The sequence below is a fragment of the Cryptomeria japonica genome, chromosome 10 (assembly GCF_030272615.1).
Source record: "Cryptomeria japonica chromosome 10, Sugi_1.0, whole genome shotgun sequence".
Classification (NCBI taxonomy): domain Eukaryota; kingdom Viridiplantae; phylum Streptophyta; class Pinopsida; order Cupressales; family Cupressaceae; genus Cryptomeria; species Cryptomeria japonica.
Window position 1 is genome coordinate 171,651,354 of NC_081414.1, and position 22,427 is coordinate 171,673,780.

The window sequence follows — 22,427 nt, forward strand, 5'->3', positions numbered from 1 at the left end:
CAAAGGTTTTGGCAATTGACACTTCTCAGGTTGAGAAGAAATCAGTCATTGAGATGAGTCCAACTGAGTTGTTGATGATGGTAACTCAGAAATTATTGAAGGAGGGTACTGCAGACAAGGGAATAATTGATCATTCAGTTACAATATTGCATAGATTGATACCTGATTGTTAGATTGAAGATGGAGCAAGCCCTTCCGACAAGCTCAAGACTCTAACAAAACATATTTCTAACAATTTTCAATCTCTGAGGCAGATTGTAGACCGAAAGGCTTTAGAAAGATTCACTGCAGCTAAAAGAGCCGCCTTTGACCAGATCATTGAAACAGAGAAAACAAAAATTGAGGCCAAACTCATTCTTATTAAGGTTTGTTTAAAACAATGTACAAATATCTACAGGGTCTGTTGTAACATAGTAACTCTTATAGCTAATGTAGATAGCAGACTAAAGGAGTTATATGATAAGATAGCTAACATTGCTAATTCTTATGATGGATTAACCACACTAACCACATCTGTCGATGGACAAATTTTGTCCTTGGAGAACCAAATTTTTGCTTTTGAGAAAGAAAGAGATAAAGTCATTAGGAGAGCAAGAAGTCTTACAGGACTGGTGAGTCCAAGATTAGATTCATTGGGTGTTCATAAGAGAGAGTGCATGGACATGATTGCTAAACCCACACCGACATATGTCAAATAGAATGAAACACTTTCCCACTTACTAAGTGGACTAGCATCCATTTCTGAAACTTTCAAAACCGATGGAGATACATATCTTCAGTTGTTGGATAAGGATTACCTAGAAATTTTTAAGTTGGTCAAGCTCCAGTGAAATTAATAGTATTTATTTATTCTTTTGTTCTGAATTCTTTCAATTCTTTCACCAGTCTTTGGCATTGATGCCAAAGGGGGAGTATGTATATATGTGAAATGTGAAAAATATCAAAAAAATTAGACAGGATCACATGGGAAGGATATCAAGATATCAGAAGGAGTGTATTGCTCAGGGGGAGCATATTTCAATTGAACCGACAGGGAATCCATTTTTCACATGAGTGTTGCCATCATTGCCAAAGGGGGAGATTGTTGGCAATTGACACTCATCAGATTCATTTTGTTTTCATTGATGACAACAAGATTAGATGAAAATCTTTTACCGACATTAGGAGGCATATACCGACAGACACCGACTTTGGAGCATTTAGGGCTACACCGACATCGACACCAACACCAACATCAGTACTTGAAGGAAGCCGACATCAAGGAAGATTTATTTAGTAAATCATTTTGTAATTATTGTCAAGGCTGACATTGAATATCTTTTGTAATGTATTGTAAGCCAACATAAGGCATATTATTTGTAATGGGTATATAGGTCAGTCTGCTAGGTCATTTTGACAATGAAAAAAAAGGGCATGATATAGGATGTGACATGGGAGAATATAGCAGAATTGTATAATGCAGAGTATATGTATGTAGATCATTTGTATGCGAGTGTTATATCATGCAATGATCTGTAGATAGCTTGGAAAGCATTCTTGGAGGAGAAGTGATACCGGTAGTAGTGTTCAGGGTTTATGAACCAGTACAGAGCAGAGCTAGAACCAAAACTCTATTTGGCATAGAAGATGCATTTTTGAGTTCAATTTTATTGTTTTACATTAGCAGAAGCTTGTAGTCAGTGAGACTCTTTAGTGATGAGCAGTATGCTCTAGGAAATGTGCCTTCCTGCATGTGCATGCCCCCATTAATATCCTTTCATATAGCCAATGAATTGATATTGTGGGTCACAAATCCCACCGTGGTTTTTCCTCTTTGAGATTTTCCATGTATAAATTTTGTGTGTTATGGTGTTGATTTATGTGGATGGTTTATTTGCTTCATGCTATATGTTTTTTTGTTTACCGGTTTATATGTGTATGGTATAAAAGGGTAAAATCTTATGTTACCGACAAAACACTGATTCACCCCCCCCTCTCAGTGTTCTTGGATCCCAACAATATGGGCATGGAAGCTAGGAATGATTTAATTATTGTAACTCTTCCTGCATCGGACAACCAACACCCCTTCCAAGTAGATAACCTTTTTATCAATTTCTCAGTCAGAGGGTCCCAAAGTCTTCTTTTCCTGGTTCCTTTGTCAATGGGAATATCAAGATAAATGTTGGGAAGGTGTCCAATCCTAAAGCCAAGGGTCGAAGCAATTCATGTCTCATCAATTGGCTTTGTGTTGAAGAAGAATATCTCAGATTTTTCAATGTTGACAATCTCGCCTAAAGCCTGACCATATTGATTCAACACATTTTTTAGCTCACGTGCCTCTTTAACATCCAATTTCCCTAAGAGCATTGTGTCATTTGTGAATTGTTGGTGTGTGCAGGGATCCACCCCGTTGGCGATTCTAATACCATTCAGTTTCGCTAGCCTATAAATTGCTTTCAAGCTCCTTCCTAAGACTTCAAACATAATTATGAATAGGAAGGGAGACAGAGGATCACCCTGCCGTAAACCTCTTGATATCTCAAAGAATCCCTCAGGTTTCCCATTGATTAAAATTGAGAATTTGGGGCTTGAGATGCACTAGAATACCCACCCCACCCATTGTTTGTCAAAACCAAAGGCTTTGAGGCAGCTGCATAAGAAGTGTCAATCGACTTTATCATAGGCCTTCTTGATATCTAATTTGATCAACATGCTAAGCTTCGTCTGGGATTGTATGGAGTGTATAGCTTCTTGGACTATGACAATCCCATCCAATATCGATCTATTCGAAACAAATATTGTTTGTTCTTCTAAGATTATATTAGGGGGCAGTTTTTTTAATCTATTTGCCATAACTTTGGCTAGCAGTTTATATAGCATGTTGCATAAAGACATGGGCCTAAAATTATCCCATTTTGAAGGGTTTTCCTTTTTGGGCAGTAATGCGATAAATGTATTATTTATTTCTTTCACGATTCTCCCAACTTTCTAGGCAAATTCAAGGGCCACTGTTACCTCATCACCAATTATGTGCCAACATTTCTGATAAAAGTCCGCAGGGAAACCATCTGGCCCAGGTGCCCTATCAGCTTGAAATTATGACAGGGCAAGCTCCACCTCAGCCTTTGTAAACTTGGCATTCAACATTTCATTATCCTCCTTGTCTATAAGTTTAGGAAAGTTTTTTATCAGTTCTCTGCTGTTAGATAAGTTCAAGAATTCCTAATTGTTTAGAATATTCCTAAAGTATAGCACTGCCTCTTCTGCGATCTGCATATTATTGTCTATTACTTGCCCATTTTCTAGGGAGATTTGAGTGATTATATTCATTTCTCTCCTCATTTTGACACTGTTGTGAAAGAATTTGGCGTTCTTATCACCATCTTCTAGCCAAGATTCTCTAGATTTTTGCTTCCAGAAAATTTCCTCCTTGGCTAGGATATTTTCATATTCACATAATAATTTTTTCTCCACCATATAAGTCTCTTGAAGCATACCATTGAGCATCACCTCCCGATTCACACCTTCTAATTCTATTTCAATTCTGGCTTTTTCCTTGAAAATGTCTTTAAATATCTCCTTGTTCCAATCCAGTAATCTATGTTTGATGATTTTCAATTTTGATGCTAGGCAATACATCTTAGATCCAAAAAAATGCCCAGCCACCCAACAATTCTGAATGTTAGGGAAGAATTCCTCATGTTTAAGCCACATTAATTCAAACTTAAAGGGGCGACCAATTGTTTTAACTTCTCCCATTATTGCTAGCAATACTGGGCAATGGTCAGATCTAGACCATGGCAAAACAAAGGCTTTCATTTCAGATGAAAAGGTGGAAAGATCACATTTGAAGAAAAATCTGTCTAGTGTCTCTGCAATGTTGCAGAATCGAAGTCTTCTATTTTTCCAAGTGTGAACCCCTTCCTCTGTTGTTATTTCTAGCAAGTTACTGTTACAAACCCAGTTTATAAATTCAATTTGAGGTTGGTGTATGGTTTTAATTCCCCCACGTTTATCAGATTGATAAAGGATAAGGTTGAGATCCCCTCCGATTATGAAGTATTGGGAGGGCTGACCATATAGATATTGACTGATTTATTGCCATACCAATCTCTTTTTATTCATAGGGATTGAACCATAAACATTCAAAAGAGTAAATTCCAATTTATGAGTGAGGGATCTAACTAAGCCAACCATCCAGTGTTGCATTCAGATGCTACTAGTGTAGGAGATTGTGCCCTTCTTCCATAATATAGATAGACCCCCAGAAGCCCCAATAGAATCAACAATCTCCATCTGCCAATTAGTGAGTTTCCTCTTAAAATTGGATAACTCACTTAAACATAGTTTAGTTTTGTGCAACATCACTATGTCAACTTGAGATTTCATGATGTTGTGCTTGATTAAGCACTGCTTATTAGGGGCACCCATGCCTCTAACATTCCAAGCTAGAACTACGAGGGGGGGGGGGGGGGGATTCTCTTTCCCCAAGTAAAGGAGAGTGGTTATCTTTACCTGCCCTTCTGCCTCTCCGTCCATCGTCCTCTTGTCTAAAAAAGACTTTCTACCTCTTCTAGCGGAAGATAAACCACAATTAGGTGCCTTTTTATTTCTCGTTTCCTGAAGGATCCCTCTATCTTCATTATTCTCAAGGATCCCAACCAACTCCAATCTGTTTTCTTCCTCCATATTAATGAACCTTTTTTCCCCCTCTTCATTCAACCCTACCACTACAGGGCATGTCTCATCAAATTCTAGAGGGGTATACTTGACTATCTCAACCTGTCTTTGCACAGGCGGGATCGACTCCATCAGATTCTGGGATGTAGGAACACTCATTGCTTCATCCAACCTACCAACTCCAGGCTGGGGATCAACAACAACATTAGACTGAGTAGTGGTATTAGATTCATCCACAATCTCCTTGACAATCTTGCCCATCAAATTGTTGATGACACTGTCAAGCTCCTTCTGAATAATCCTCTCATTATCATTCAAAGGAGATCTCTCTTTATTGTCAGTCTTGGAAGCCACAACAACTCTCATGCTCCCAGACCCCCTACAGGCTGTGGGGAAGGATCTGAGCTGGAATGTTAATGTCATTCTGTTGGGGTTGAACATTGATCGTAAAACCCCCAATGTCATTGTTAAATCTAATATCTATCTTTTCTACTGGTTCTATTGGTTTTGAATTCTGGGATTTCTCATTGCTAGGGCATTTCGATGATCAAAAGGATATGTCACCCGATATTGGGCCGGAATACCACTTTGGTTTAAGGTCGTACTTACCATCTATTGTTGTTAGAATTATGTTTTTTAATTTGTTGATATTTGAATCTACATCAATAAGCATTTTAATATCCAAGCTATTAGTCTAGTTTTCCTCCAAACCAATGAATCCCCCAAGTTTATCCCCAATATCAATAAGAATGTACAGATGCATAAGTTCAATAGGAATATTACGAAAAATAATCCATTTCGAGACCGCTTTCAATTCGACTTTTTTTGCATCAAATTTGGGTTGCTAGTCAAAAAATTTAAAATTGTATCCCTTGAAAAATAAATCATTACCATGCAGTATTTTATGTTTTAGAGATTCATTATAGCATTCTATATAAATAAATCTATTTGAGAGTGTTGTGATACTTACCTATTTGTTGAATATATCTTTCCACCAATTGACAATGGCAGATAGAGAGATATCACTACCACACCACTTGGCAAAGAGGCCGTGCTTCAGGCAAAATTCTTTGAGATCCAAGGTAGCCTTAGGTGCTGAAATTTCAATGCATTCAGAAGCATTCGACCTAGGGTTTTGGGGCCCCTGCCTAGATGATTCCCTAAGATCGACATATATTAAAATTTGTTTTGGGAACCTCTTGTATCTTGGATTTGGTCTAGAGTATCTGACGCCATTCTAAATATTAGGCTTGTTAAGATTGCAAGAATCCTCGACACAGGTAGGTTTTAACAAACCCTCCACAGGATCCCTCAGGGGGAGGAATCGATTCTGGACCAAGTTCATGGGAGGTCATTGATTCTTGGGTTTAGGAGCTCTGAATCCCAGAGGTATTTGATTTTCCCTTGAAGCGAATGGAGGGGTCGTCGATGTGATTGGAACTGCCTAGATTTGAGAGGGTTGATGGCCTTCTTCAGCCTGAGATGCCCATCTTCTTTTAGCCCTGAGCGTCTTCCTACTCTTCACCATCCTCTATTGTTGATCCTGCAGAGGGGAAGCCCTACCAGAAGTCAAGGCAATGTCGAGGCCTCTGAAAGCACCAATACCAACACACAAATTCGTGTTGTCGCCGAAAAATTGCAGAGCCATATTTTTACTTTGGGAACTTATTTTCCAATAACAAACTATACAAGATTGTATCTATAATTTAATATTATACATTATCATAATATAAAAATATATAAGAGATTCAATATTAGCTTGATTGACTGAGAAATTTGAAATTTTAATGCTAGCTATTATTTATTACTTTTATAAAAACATTCAAATTGTGTCTAGGATAAGCCTAAAGATATTTTTTCTAGGCAATTTGCTTATATTTGTTATACATCAAGCATTCAAGATATTTATCAATCATTAGATTATCTTCTCATTATGAGGACAATGTCACATCAATTTGTCACAAGTGATCAACTAAATTTTGTTATTTGACTTTCCATATTAGATGCATTAACTTGTATTGTTGACATATGACAAAACTTGAGCTCTTCCATTAAGTCATTTTGATAATGTTGCATTACAATATATTTGCATCAAGTTTCAAGTGTCAATCACATTACTATAGCTATGTGTCATCAATTTTTTCTTCTAGCTCATTTTAGAATTGATAATTTGATTAAACGATTATTGTCTTGGATGAAGATCCTTCCTTAGGAAGCTTCAATAGATGTTTACAAACACCACTAGTTTTTTCTACTATAGGTATAGATATTAGGTATGTCTCTTTTGTAGGTAAAGATGGTTTGCAAATATTTAGGTCAAATCTACACAAGGGAGAATTTGTATATCAGGGTCAATGTATTGATTGGTTCCACACTTATAATTTATCCATGTTCTTGCATTGTTCAAGACTTGACAAAGATCATATATCTTGGTCCAATCTTTATAGATATGGTTTTTAGTTTTGGGTAATAATTGTACACATAGATGCACACATGTGCACACATAGGTGCATGCATGTGCACACACACACACAAACACACTTGACAAAGATTAGATGTCTTTGTCCAATCTTTATAGATATGGTTTTTAGTTTTGGGTAATAATTGTACACATACACACACACATAGAGAGGCACACACACACACAAAGGTGCACACACATGCACACACAAAGGCACACACACATACACATACAAAGGTGTACACACATACTTAGGCACACACACGCCTACACCCACATCTGCATATGCACATTGAAGAACACAAATGGACACTGAGAGGGGGTGAATCTGTGTATTTTAAAACTTTTAACTATGTGTGCAAGTACTAAAACTACAAATTAATTAAGAACACACACACACAAATCAAATCACCAAACAAAATATACGAGGAAAACCCAATGTGGGAAAAACCTTAGTGAGAATAGTTGTTGAAGTCTACTGCTCCAATCCAGCCTCACAGTGAATAACATATTACAAAGTTTAGGGCACCAGCCCAAAGAGAACCAAACCCTGAACTTTAGGGCACTAACCTAAGGAGCACCAACCCTTGATTTTTATGAGCACCTACCCCTGCTCTTAGCACCCACTCAAAGATTTCCAATGATTATCATAAATTTATAATGCAGTGATGAAACCTTGTTACAAATGAGTTTTGTAATACTTACAAATTTCTCATAACATGAGAATGAATTTCTCTTCTTGCTGAATCTCTTCCTCAGTTTCTTCCTCTTCCTCTGTCTGGTAGTCTTCTCCTCTTTGCTGCAACTTCACTTTTCAGGATACTCTATTTTTGCTCTGTTCTTTCTTTCTCCCCCTCTGTAGATTTCTTTGTTTTCTATCGGCAACAACAACACACTCAACTTAGCACATATCAACCAATTGACTAGTTGGAAAATCTTTATTTCCACCTCTATCTCTGTCTCAACAACCCCCTACTTATGTCAAATCACATTTACTGCCCTGCACAATCAGTTCTGCATCGAGGAATGTTTTTCCCTCTAATTCTGCAATTTAAAATCAATTCATTTCTTCTCTTTGGGATTTGGTCTGTAGCAGATTGGATTTTATTTCTTGGATCAACCATTTGCATTAAATGGCTCCTCTGATTTTCTGAAATTTCTCTGTACTGGGCTGCTATATTTAGCTAACTCAATTTGTCTAACTGATTTTATTCTGCCTCTGTCGATCACCTTGATCCCCTTAACCTTCTGCAATTTGGTCACCATTAATGTGTTTTCCATTCTCTATCGATCTACATCGAAAAGATCAACAACTCCCGCACTCAGATCCTTTGTCACCGACTTCTGCGTATCAGATATTCTCATCGACAAGCCAATGAGTCACATGTCTATATTTTCTTTGTCCAGATCATTCAGTCAAGGTCAGTCAGTCTGCACATAAAACTCTATCTCTATTGACATGCACAAGTATCATAAAAAATCTTCTTAAACGCCATCCAAGTCACTTGGTCAACCTCGGTCAAACACCACATGGACAATCGTGCCTATCAAACTGCCAACATGTCGACTGAAACACCTCTAATGGTCATAACGACCTTAGACTCTATCTCTGCGGGATGGTGGGATGCACATCATGTTTCCTTTTAACCTGCCCTGCAAGGGTTCTATCCTCTGGTCTTTGGCATCGTCGTATAGCAAGCGATATGTCTTCCTACACTTTAGTTAGCCCGCACGACTCTCAACATGATCTCTTAATCCATGTGGGATAAGAGATTTCATTGGTCTCTTCATTCTCATTTACCCCTTAGGGTCCTCTATCCATCCCTCTGCATGCTATGAGATAGTGGGGTCATTCTCTCGCTTTACTATCTTATCCCGCACAACCATCACATGCCCATTTTTAATGGTGCATGATAGTGGGAACTATTCACCACTACCTTCATGTTACCTCACACGAATATCGTCTCATCCTACTTAACACTATGGGCTAGCAGGATACACATCTTCCTTCTCCTTTCTTTACCCTGCACAACCATCACATCTCACACTTTGACGATGCAAGATAGCGGGAAGCTCAATTACTACCTTTGTCCTTTTAACCCCGCATGGTCACTTTTCATACGTCCACACCATGTTGTGGGATAGCGGGGAGCGACCTCTAACCTTTATATCGGTTAGCCCGCACGATTATTTCACCCTAACCTTCTATGGTGCTGGATAACGGGATACACCATTTTACTTTGACCTTGTTATCCTGCAAGTTCATTTGGCTACCTTCCAGCTTGTCGTGGGGTAGCGAGATGCCATCTTAAGAATAGTGGGTCCCACACAAACATGAAACAAATGCCTACTGTCATGTGGAAATCATAGCTCACCACCTCCAGCTCGGGACTAGGTCAAACATAGAAGACTTCCCTGTCGAGTGCCGAGTAAGACAATCGATGCACCAAAGAGGCCTTACAAGGACACCTCACCAACACATAACTCTAGACCGCTGGCGACACATGGAAATAATGAACTCAACCAAGGCCCCTGTAGCATAACACTTTGTGTTATGTGCAATTACCTACATTTTATGCGCTTCACATGTCTTATGCAGGACTGCAACCTGCTTCTCTACAACCTTTTGACATCCCTTGACATCAATGACAATAATGCCAACAATCTCCCCCTTTGGCATTGATGTCAACACACTTGCACACCATTCACATACTATTTATCCCCCTTTGACAACAATGGAAAAGGGTGAAATGACTAACTATCAACTGCACACTTGCAGACCACTACACAGTCCATTTCTCCATTGACCATTTCTTGCATACCACTACACAGTCCATTTCTCCATTGACCATTTCTCCTCCTTTGATTTTCTATAGCAATGAATGGAACTTCTAATTTCAATCATGACAGATCTGCACTACATTAGAAATTTACTTTACAACTTCTTGAAATATGTCCTTTCTTCATGTTATTCTACCTTTTTTGCATGTAGGTAGATGAACCATTATTACAATATAAAAAGCAGTGCCAATACTTCTTAAATTCGAAACTCCCCCTGAGATTGTACAAGAGGTTCAAGGTGGAAAGTGTGAAACAATATGGTCCCCCTGAACCATAGACTACACAAAAGTGCTCAAGTGTTGAAGGCGGGTGAAAGAACACCCAATTTCTGTCTCAGATATTCAAAGTTGTTTGTAGGCAGTGGCTTAGTGAAAATATCAGCAATTTGTTCACCGGTGCACACATATTCAACTTTTACCTCTTTCTTTTCAACCTTTTCTTCGAGAAAATGATATTTGATTGCAATGTGCTTTGTCCTAGAATGCATGACAAGGTTCTTTGATATATTTATTGCACTTGAGTTGTCACACATGATGGGAATAGGATTTGAAAACTCTACCTGAATGTCCTTCAGTGCCTGCTTCATCCATAACACTTGTGAGAAACATGTAGCAGCTGCAATATACTCGTCTTCAATAGTTGATAGTGAAATGGAATCTTGTTTCTTGCTATGCCATGACACTAACTTGTCTCCAAGGAAGAAAGCTCCATTGCTAGTGATCTTCCTGTCATCTACACATCCCACCCAATTATCATCAGTATAGGCTTGCAAAGTGAAATCTCCTTTCTTTGTGGTGTAGGAGTACCCTTCCAAGCTCTTCCTCCTTCTTTGTTTTGTTGGTGTTATGCTTCTTTTGAAGCCATTGTATATGCAATAAGAGCCATGAGCTCATTTGTTCTTGACTAGGTCCTAGTTTTAGGTTTTTAGTGTTTTTGTTGTGATTTCTTGTGCAGGAGAGATTGAGTGTGCCTTGGATGTGTGTTAGGCCTTATTGGCATGATGTTGTACTTAGGATAGCCCAAAATAGGCCTAGGAGTCATGAAAAGCAACAATGGCAAAGTTGCTCAAAAGATGCAAAAGTTGCATGACAACTTTTAAAAGTTATCAAGCAACTTTTCCACCCAAAAGGCCAAAGACCCTTATTGAGCATCAAGAGCCCTAATTTTGGCACACTGACCGAGTTCTAGGTAGTATAAGATGTTGCAAACCCTAAGTTAAGGGGTTGGATGTCAGACATTGTACGGCCCAAGCAAACTAACTGACTGTGACTGCAATTTTTGTTGCCAATCGGCACAAATGGAGTAAAGAAGGATCATTAATGGATTGCGTTACACACAAAACTATGTGGAGTGTCTTGTATGGTGTGTTAAATTTTATTTTGAGCAATAAGATCAAGTTCTGGTTTGTAAGTGAGGTGTGTTTGTAAATAGTTTGTAATTTGCATTCTCTCTGTCCAGTTTTGGACTGGTTTGAATAAATGGGCTCATAACTCCATTCCCCATTGTGGAATCACCATGAAACCATGGGGAATGAGAGTACAGACCCTATACTATAGTTCAATTCAAGAAGGGCCCTTTAACATGCAGGGAGGCCATCAAAAGACCCAATCCTAGGTGAGACTGAATAGTGCCCGACTAGGAAGGGTTAAGTTGCAGAGGTCTTGGAGAGAAAATTTGGTCAGAGGAAAGTGCACCCTTTGGAGGAGGTGTAGAGGAGTGTGTGAAGCACCACTAGTGTGAAGGAGGAGCCTCCACCAATCCAAATAAGGTGGCAAGAGCAGCAAACCTACACTCTGTCCCTGGCAGGCCTAAAAACCCTCACAAAACCCTTAAAAACCCCAAAATTTGCCCTAGGCACTGTACGGCCACTTGGAGGCCCAAAACCAGAGAAATCCTTGAGCCATTTCAAAATGAATGGTAGTCCATTTTGGGAGTTTGGGTTGTTTGTGCATCGTCTGAGAGAGGGAGCCCTAAAGGACTGGGTAGGAGGCCTAATTGGTCAAAATCCTTGTAGCCCTATCTTGTAGGCAAAAACACAAAATAGTGAAATTGGTAAGGGGTTGGAAGCTTGAAACCTCTTGGGGGACCATGAATGGGTGGAAAAAACATGAAATAGACCTGACCTAACCTTGCTAAGACCTAGGAAGGTGTGGAACAAGCTAAGCCCTTATTAGCCATAGTAAGGGGTTTTGAGTCTCATGAGTAGGTGAGACCTTAGGAGTAGCATTGCAACTCATTGGTGGGTGGATTGGGAAAGGTCAGGGGATTCCTCAAGCAAGGGAAGTCCTAGAGACCCTAGGGTGTGAAGAGAACACCAGGTGATCCAAGGGAAGGATCCAAGAGCATAGACTAGGCTAGTCTATCCCAAACCCCATCCCATCAGATTGGTATCATAGCAAGTTAAAGATTTGTTGGACTGTGTATGTCTCTATATACTGGCGAATCAGTAGGGGAGAGCAGAATGGTCACTAATGCAGAGCTAGCTAGGGAGGTAGAAGAGCAAAAGGAGAAAAATAGACTCCTTGAAGAAGCTATGAGTGAGATAAGGGATAAACTACAGGAAGTGGTGGATCAGAGGACACAAGGACCTTGGGGTGAAGACACCAAGGATAAAGGCAAGAAACCTATAGACATAGATGATATAATACCTGAACTAGATCCCTTGTTCAATGAAGAACCATTTGTAAAGGATATTAAGGCTTTGAACACCAAAGCTTTTGAAGGATTGCCACATTTCAGTGGAAGGATGGACATTGACATTGTCATGGAATGGATTGAGGGCATGGAAAACCACTTTGAGTGTGAGGGAGTGACAGAGGCTCAAAAGGTTAATGTTGCCAAATCAAAATTAAGGGGAGCAGCTTTGACATGGTGGAAGTACCTGCAAGAAGAGAGAGTTAGCATGGGGAAGCTACCTATTGCCAATTGGAAGGCCATGGTGAGTAAGATCAAAGAGAACTACTTACCAGAGGATTATGAAGTCCAACTTCATAAGAAGAGACAAGGTTTGAAGCAAAAAGACCTTGATGTGACCTCCTACACCGAATAATTTCAAAAACTTTGTCTTAGATCCAAAGTCCAAGAAGATGAATCTATTAAGGTGGCTAGGTATCTAAGCGGCCTAAAGTGGAAAATTCAAGAGGAGATAAGCCTATGGACTCCTACTACTGTTCAAAAATGTCATCAGCTTGTTGTCAAGGTAGAAGAGAGGAACAAAAGGAAAGGAGACTCCAATAACAGGGGTAAAGGCAAAGGTAGAGAACAAGTGAATCATCGAGGTGGTTATCAAAACAAGGCAAATGAGCAGAGGAACCAAGGAGAAGCCAAGTTGAATGAACATGGCAGTGAAACCAATCTTAGAGGGGGCCATTCTAGAGGAAGAGGTGCACAAGGTGGTCCAAGTAGGGGTAGAGGTATCGGTAGAGGTAACTCCTACTTTGCAACTATGAAGTGCTACAACTGTGGACAATTGGGACACCCGACATATAGATGCCCTGACAAGCCTACCTCATCAAACAGTGGAAAGAGGCTTTCTTATGCTCATGAAGACTCATCAAGAAACAAAACACCAGATGTGGACTAGATTGAATCAGAAATTGGTGAGAATCTGATGTTCAATAGGATTTTGATCAGACAGCCAGTTAAGGAGGAACCCAAACATAGGAGAGCATTGTTTAGGGTGAGATACAAAGTTCTTGGTAAAATGTGCAAGGTGATAGTTTATTTAGGCTCAACTAATAACATCATATCAGAAGAGGTAGTTAGGAAGTTGAAACTCACAAGACTACCCCACACTAGCCCTTACAAGGTGACTTGGTTGAACAAAGGACAAAGTGTGCTTGTCAATGAACATACTTGGGTAGAGTTTTCTATTAGAGGATACAAGGATAAGATCCTTTGTGATGTGTTACCTATGGATGCCTGTCACCTATTACTAGGTAGACCCTGACAATTTGATAGGAAGGTGATCTATGATGGAGAGGAGAACTCCATTTCCTTCAAGAAGGACATCAAGACCTTTAAGATTCAGTCTTTGACAGAGGATGAAGAGGGAACTTCAAGATCACCTAGTGTCTTATTGGCTACTGGCAAAGAGTTATTACACTTGCTACATGAGGAGGAGATAGTGAAGTGTGCCATCTTTGTGAAACCAAAGGAGGAAGAAGACAAGTTGCAGGTAGAAGTACCCAAGGAGGTGAAGCAAATGTGGCAAGAGTATAAGGACATAGTGAGTGATGGAGCATCTACAACACTCCCACCAAGAAGGTCTATAAGTCATCAAATAGACTTTGTTCCTGGAGCATCCCTACCTAACAAAGTTGCATATAAGCTCACACCTGATCAGAATAAGGAGGTAGCAAGGCAAGTGCAGGAGTTATTGGAACAAGGACTGATTAAGAAGAGCATCAACCCATGTGCAGTCCTGGTAGTGCTAGCATCAAAGAAGGGAGGCAAGTGGAGACTTTGCACTGACTCAAGGGAAATCAATAGGATCACCATAAGGTATAGGTTTCCTATTCCTAGAATAGAGGATTTGATGGACTGTCTAGGAGGTGCTATGTATTTTACCAAGTTGGATCTTAAAAGTGGTTATCACCAGATTAGAATCAAGGAGGGTGATGAGTGGAAGACTACTTTCAAGACCATAGAAGGGTTGTATGAATGGCTTGTGATGCCATTTGGACTCACCAATGCCCCAAGCACCTTCATGAGGTTGATGAATGAGGTGTTAAAGGATTTCACAGGCAGATTTGTGGTGGTATACCTAGATGACATTCTTATCTATAGCAGAACCAAAGAGGAGCACCTTGAGCATTTGAGGTTAGTCTTAGAGAGGTTACATGAGGAGAAGTTATCCATCAACCTAGAGAAGTGTGACTTTTTGAAGCAAGAGTTGGTCTACTTAGGATTTGTGGTGTCTAAAGGAACCTTGAAGATGGATCCAAGCAAAGCGGAGGCAATCTTGAATTGGCCTGCACCTAGAACAGGGATTGAAGTTAGGAGTTTCCATGGTTTAGCCCAATTCTATAGGAAGTTTGTGAGGAAATTCAGTGGCATATGTGCACCAGTCCTTGATACCATAAAAGGAGGCCTTAAAACTAAGTTTAAATGGACTGAGCAGGCTGACAAAGCATTTCAATTGTTGAAGCAAGAAGTAGCCACAAAACCTATCCTTCTCCTACCTACTTTTGATAAGCTATTCACTTTGGAGTGTGATGCAAGTGGAATTGTAGTAGGGGGTGTATTGAGTCAAGAGGGAAGACCTATGGCATTTTTTAGTGAGAAGCTCAATGAAGCAAAGAAGAAGTACTCAGCCTATGACCTAGAGTTGTATGCATTAGTGCAGTCACTTAAAAAATGGAGGCATTACCTACTTCCAAAGGAATTTGTGGTGTTCACAGACAACCAGGCATTGAGTTACATTAACACTCAAGAGAAGCTTAGCAATAGGCATTTGAAATGGATGGAATATCTCCATTCCTTCACCTTCACCATCAAGCATAAGAAGGGGCAACTCAACAAGGTGGCTATAGCGTCCTAAAATTGCGACACTTGCATTTTCGACTGCATTTGGGTCTTCACGATGGCGACGCAACACTGAACCTGAATGGAGACCCCGAAACCTGATTATGACACCAAAAACTGCATTTTCTTGCACCCTGGCCTGAACCTCCTTTGCACCCTGCTGTCCCGGGAGGTGGGACCAGAGCACCCAGCGCCCTGGTCCCTGGGTCCTATTTTGGGCCCGGTCTCTTTTGGACTTCGGGTCTTTATGTTTGAAAATTGGAAAATTATCTTTCCTGGTCGGCCTAAGGTCGGGAAAATCAGTCTATCAGCCCTAATTGACAAGTATATAAACTACATTTTCCTCTTTCATTCGACATGAGGGAAAAAGCGTGGAAACTATACTTAAGCATTCAAGCATTCAAGCATTCCTTCAAGCAATTGATCATTCTAAGTCTCCATTCAAGGCTAAGTGTTGCATTCAAGACAAGGATTCAACCATTGAAGAGGAGATCACTTACAACACATTACATGCTACAACATACAACATACAACAAACAACAACATCTATACCTTCGCACATAAGGATACAAACATCCTTACAACAAGGTACTAGTACTTGTTTTACATTATATTTACAACATTTCTCATTTCTTGGTTAATTCCAAAACCGGGGTTTGACCTAAGGGTAAACCCCTAATCCCTAACCCCCCAATCATCTTCACTTTTCTGTGTGTAGGTTGCAGGTACGCGGCTGAAATTGAAGATTTGGAATCCTTGTGCAGAGACGAACAGATCCCCCTTCGTTTCGCGGATTTTTCGGAGGACCGTGTGCACGCCGGGCGCCATCGTCCTGTCAACTTTTGCTCAAATTTGCAGGACAGTGCCGTATCGACATTTTACTGCTAATTCCAGGTCCGCAGCTTCATCCTATATCCCTATTTCAATTTATAAGCAAATCTTTGTCACTTTCTATGCATTCCTAGCTTAATTCTTCTATCAACATTCTTTACAAAAGAGGGTAGCCTTGCTTTCTTAACCCTTGAAACACATTTAGCATCCAATCTTGCATTGTGTGGGATTGGATCTTGTGGGTTTCAACCCCTCTTTTGAATGTAAAGTCTCTCCCCTAAGTGAAAACCATCAACCCTAGTGAATCTCCCTTCTCTCTCCTTGGAGTTGGAAGAGGGGAGAGCAACTAGGGTTCGATCGCAATTTTCCGCTTTACAGTGGCAAATGCATTAAGTAGGAAGTTGTTGACAGTTCAAGAGCTACAGTTGCAGAGCATAGGAATAGAAGGTTTCAAGGACCTCTATGAAGGAGATGAAGACTTCTCATCAGATTAAAAGGTTTGCAAAGAGTTTGAGAACCATTTCCATGGTGAATATGCATATTACACTCTCCAAAATGGTCTCTTATTCAAGGGTAATCAGTTGTGTGTACCAAGAGGATCCATGAGGGAAAACCTCATCCAAGAGAAACACAATGGTAGTTTAAGTGGACACTTTGGAGTCAACAAAACCTTGGATTTAGTATAGAGGTACTACCATTGTCCCAAGTTGCCAAGAGATGCGAATAGGTATGTCAAGCAATGTGGTGTATGCCAAAGAGCAAAAGGAGGATCAAGCAATGCTGGTCTCTATCAACCATTGCCGGTCCCTAATAGGCCTTGGGAATGCATAAGCATTGACTTTGTAGTAGGACTTCCCAAGGCAAAGACAGGTATGGACAACATCTATGTGGTAGTAGATAGATTTTCCAAGATGAGCCATTTCATTCCATGTAGGACGACACATGATGCTAGCTATGTTGCACATCTCTTCTTCAAAGAGATTGTTAGAATTCATGGAATCCCTGTAAGCATTGTTTCAGACAGGGACAGTAAGTTCATAGGCCATTTTTGGCAAACATTATGGAGGAGACTAGGAACTAACCTCTCATTTATCTCAGCTTACCATCCACAAATTGATGGTCAAACTGAAGTCATCAATAGGGTGTTAGGCAATTTGTTGATGTGTTTTACTAAGGAGTATGGGTAGACATGGGACCTAATCATTCCTCAAGAAGAGTATGCATATAATGACAGTGTGAATAGGACCATTGGTAGAAGTCCTTTTGAGGTTGTCTATGGTAGACATCCAAGGGGAGTATGTGAGTTGAGAGACCTTGGTACTTTGGAAATGAAGAGTGGGCAAGCAGAGGACTTCACTCAAACCATCAAGGAAGTCCAAGAGAAAGTCAAGAAAGCCATCCTTGAATCCACTCAAAAACTGAAAGCAAAAATGGATGAGAAAAGGAGAGAGGTTCAGTTCAAGGTGGGTGACTTTGTGATGGTCCATTTGAGCAAAGCAAGGATGCAAAGTGGTAAGCCTACCAAACTGCAAATGAAGAGGGTAGGACCTTGTAGAATTCTGGCAAAATAGGGTGAGAATGCCCACAAGGTTGACCTGCCTTCAGATTTGGCTATATCACCAATCTTTAATGTAGCTCACCTGATCATGTACAAGGGTGAAATAGCAGGGCAAAAGGTGAACCAAGCCAAGGTGCTGCAGGACCTAGATGTTAATGTCTTACCACATGTGAAGAAACCTATAGTAGAGGAGATATTAGAATCCAGAGTAAAGAAGTCCACCAGACACCAGGTCTACATGGAACACCTGGTGAAGTGGGTAGGCTAGTCTGAGTCTGAAGCTACCTGGATTGAAGAGAGCAAGTTCAAGACACTTGGCATAGACTCGACTCTCATCTCTTCTTCTATTTCTTAGTTGTGTGTAGAGGGGGAGTATGGTGTAGGAGAACCCTTCCAAGCTCTTCCTCCTTCTTTGTTTTGTTGGTGTTATGATTCTTTTGAAGCCATTGTATATGCAATAAGAGCCATGAGCTCATTTGTTCTTGACTAGGTCCTAGTTTTAGGTTCTTAGTGTTTTTGTTGTGATTTCTTGTGTAGGAGAGGTTGAGTGTGCCTTGGATGTGTGTTAGGCATTATTGACATGATTTTGTCCTTAGGATAGCCCAAAATAGGCCTAGGAGTCATGAAAAGCAACAATGGCAAAGTTGCTCAAAAAATGCAAAAGTTGCATGACAACTTTTAAAAGTTGTCAAGCAACTTTTCCACCCAAAAGGCCAAAGACCCTTATTGAGCGTGGAGAGACCTAATTTTGGCACACTGACCAAGTTCTGGGTAGTATAAGATGTTGCAAACCCTAAGTTAAGGGGTTGGATGTCAGACATTGTACGGCCCAAGCAAACTAACTGACTGTGACTGCAATTTTTGTTGCCAATCGGCACAAATGGAGTAAAGAAGGATCATTAATGGATTGAGTTACACAAAAAACTATGTGGAGTGTCTTGTATGGTGTGTTAAATTTTATGTTGAGCAATAAGATCAAGTTCTGGTTTGTAAGTGAGGTGTGTTTGTAAATAGTTTGTAATTTGCATTCTCTCTGTCCAGTTTTGGACTGGTTTGAATAAATGGGCTCATAACTCCATTCCCCATTGTTGAATCACCATGAAACCATGGGGAATGAGAGTAAAGACCCTATACTATAGTTCAATTCAAGAAGGTCCCTTTAAAATGCAGGGAGGCCATCAAAAGACCCAATCCTAGGTGAGACTGAATAGTGCCCGACTAGGAAGGGTTAAGTTGCAGAGGTCTTGGAGAGCAAGGTTGGTCAGCGAAGAGTGCACCCTTTGGAGGAGGTGTAGAGGAATGTGTGAAGAACCAATGGTGTGAAAGAGGAGCCTCCACCAATCCAAACAAGGTGGCAAGAGCAGAAAACCTACACTATGTCCCTGGCAGGCCTAAAAACCCTCACAAAACCCTTAAAAACCCCCAAATTTTCCCTAGGCACTGTACGGCCACTTGGAGGCCCAAAACCAGAGAAATACTTGAGCCCTTTCGAAATGAATGGTAGTCCATTTTGGGAGTTTGTGTTGTTTGTGCATCGTTTGAGAGAGGGAGCCCTAAAGGACCGGGTAGGAGGCCTAATTGGTCAAAATCCTTGTAGCCCTATCTTGTAGGCAAAAACACAAAATAGTGAAATCGGTAAGGGGTTGGAAGTTTGAAACCTCTTGGGGGCACATGAATGGGTGGAAAAACCATGAAATAGACCTGACCTAACCTTGCTAAGATCTAGGAAGGTGTGGAACAAGCCAAGCCCTTATTAGCCAGAGTAAGGGGTTTTGAGTCTCATGAGTAGGTGAGACCTTAGGAGCAACATTGCAACACATTGGTGGGTGGATTGGGAAAGGTTAGGGGATTCCTCAAGAAAGGGAAGTCCTAGAGACCCTAGGGTGTGAAGAGAACACCAGGTGATCCAAGGGAAGGATCCAAGAGCATAGACTAGGCTAGTCTATCCCAAACCCCATCCCATCACTTTGGATACCATAAGCCATAAGCGAGTGTTCCCCACAGATACTTGAATATCCTCCTAACTGCATTGACATGTGATTTCTTAGGAGCTACTTGGAATCTTGCAACCATGCATACAACTTGAACTATATCAGGATTTGATGTTGTAAGATACAATAGGATTCCAATCATGGATCTATATAGGGTCTGATCTACACTGGGTGACTCATCATCTTTATTTAACTTGCATCCTGTCACCATGGGGGTGCCAACCGGTTTTTTGACCTCCATCTAAAATTTATTCAACATGTCTTTAGCATATTTGGTTTGAGAATAACATAGAGAGAATGGATAATAAAAAGATATTTTGTTATAAAAAAAGTGAAGATGAAATCTCCCGCTCATAAATAAAATAAATACCAATTGTGTAGTAATTTCTTTACATAGAATATCTTTGTTTCCACAAAAGATGATGTCATCTACATATACCACAACTATGATCATGTGGTCTCCTTCCACCTTAATTTACAATTTGTTGTTAGCATTTCCCTTCTTGAAACCTTGCTATTATAAGTACTTATCCAGCCTAGAATACCATACTGTAGGTGTCTGCTTTAGACCATATAATGCTCTCTTCAATTTGAAAACAAAGTTCTCATCTTCATGTAGCTGAAACCCTCAAGGTTGTTCTATGTAGACCTCTTCTTCTAGATTTCCATTGAGAAATGCAGATTTAACATCCATTTGATATACTTTGTATCCTTTATAGGTTGAGAATGCCAAGAACATTCTGATTGCTTCAAGCCTTGCAACATGTGTAAATGTCTCCTCAAAATATATGCCCTCATCTTGAGCATATCCCTTGCATACAAATATTTCCTTGTTCCTTACAACCTTGCCTTCTTCATTCATCTTGTTCCTGTAAACCCATTTAGTCCCAATGAAATTTTTGTCTGCAGGTCTAGTAACCAATTCCCAAGTCTTGTTCTTCTCTATTTGTTGCAACTCTTTTTCCATAGCCTTCATCCACTTCTCATCCTTGCTAGCTTCATCATATGTCCTGGGTTCCATCTCAGTCATAAGGTAGAAATTCACTTGCTCAGTGTTCCTTTCTCTCCTTCTAGTTTGCACACTATCATTCTTGTTGCCAATAATCTGATCCCATGGGTGATTCTTTTGCACATATCAATTTGGGGCTTTCCTTGGTGCTTATTCTTCATGTTCACTCTCAGATTGATCTTCATCTTCAACATATGGTTCTTCAGTTTGAGTAATTGATTTTTGCCTTCCTTTGTGCATATCTTCATCAACTCTCACATGTACACTCTCAAATACATTATTTAGTCTTTTGTTGAAACACTTATAGGCCTTGCTGTGAGTAGAGTAGCCTAAGAAGATACCTTCATCACTTCTTGATTCAAACATATGTAATCCATCTTCATCTCTTTTGATGTAGTATTTGCTACCAAACACCTTGAAATACTTGATTGAGGGTCTCCTTTCATACCATAGTTCATAAGGTGTCATGTTGTTGTTCACCCTTAGTTGTACTCTGTTTAAGGTGTATACAGTAGTGTGAACTGCCTCTTTCCAATAAACATTAGGTAAATTTGCATCATTTAGCATTATTCTTTCCATTTCCTTGACTGCTCTATTTTTCCTTTCCACAACACCATTTTGTTGTGGTGTCCTAGGAGCTAAATATTGTCTTTTGATTTCATGCCTCTCACAATAATCTTCAAACTCATTTGATGTAAACTCACCTCCATGGCCTGACCTCAGGCATTTCAGCTTGTATCCACTTTACTTCTCAACCATTTTCTTGAATATTTTGAACCTTTCAAAGGCTTGTGACTTGTCTTGCAAGAAGGTGACCCATGTCATTCTAGAAAAGTCATCAATAAGCAGCATAAAATATTTTTCTCCATTTAATATTCTTGTCCTAGTTGGCCCCCACAAGTCAGTATGAACAAGTTCTAGTAGCTTTGTAGTTGAGTACTCTTTAGTCTTGAAGCTTACTTTGGTTTGCTTCCCTCTTTGGCACTCATCACAAAAGCTTCTTACAGGTTTGATAATCTATGGTATGTGCCTTACATATCCTTTCTTTCTCACTTTGACCAAATTATCAAAATTAATGTGTCCTAACCTTCTATGCCACAACCAACTCTCATCAACTTGTCCCATCATGCATTGAGACTCAAATCATTCCTTCAAGTTGCATAAATTACCATATGTTCTATTACCTTCAACAAATAGTTGTCCATTACTCTCTTTTCTGATTTCACATCCTTTTGAATCAAATGTGAATTTATATCCTTTGTCACACATTTGGCTTACACTAAGAAGATTGTGTTTCATAAAATTCCACATAATAGACATCATGAGCTTTCATCTTGCCATCAATTTTTAGTGTACCTGTACCCTTGATTTTGATTGATGAGTTGTCTCCAAACCTCACTGAGCCACCATTCCAATCTTCAAGCTTTATAAACTTTTTCTTATCACCAGTTATGTGGTTGGAGAAACCACTATCTACTACGCATAGATTATTTCTTTCTGCATGTAGGGCAGTTTGGACAATCAAACTTGACTCATCCTTGTCTTTATCCT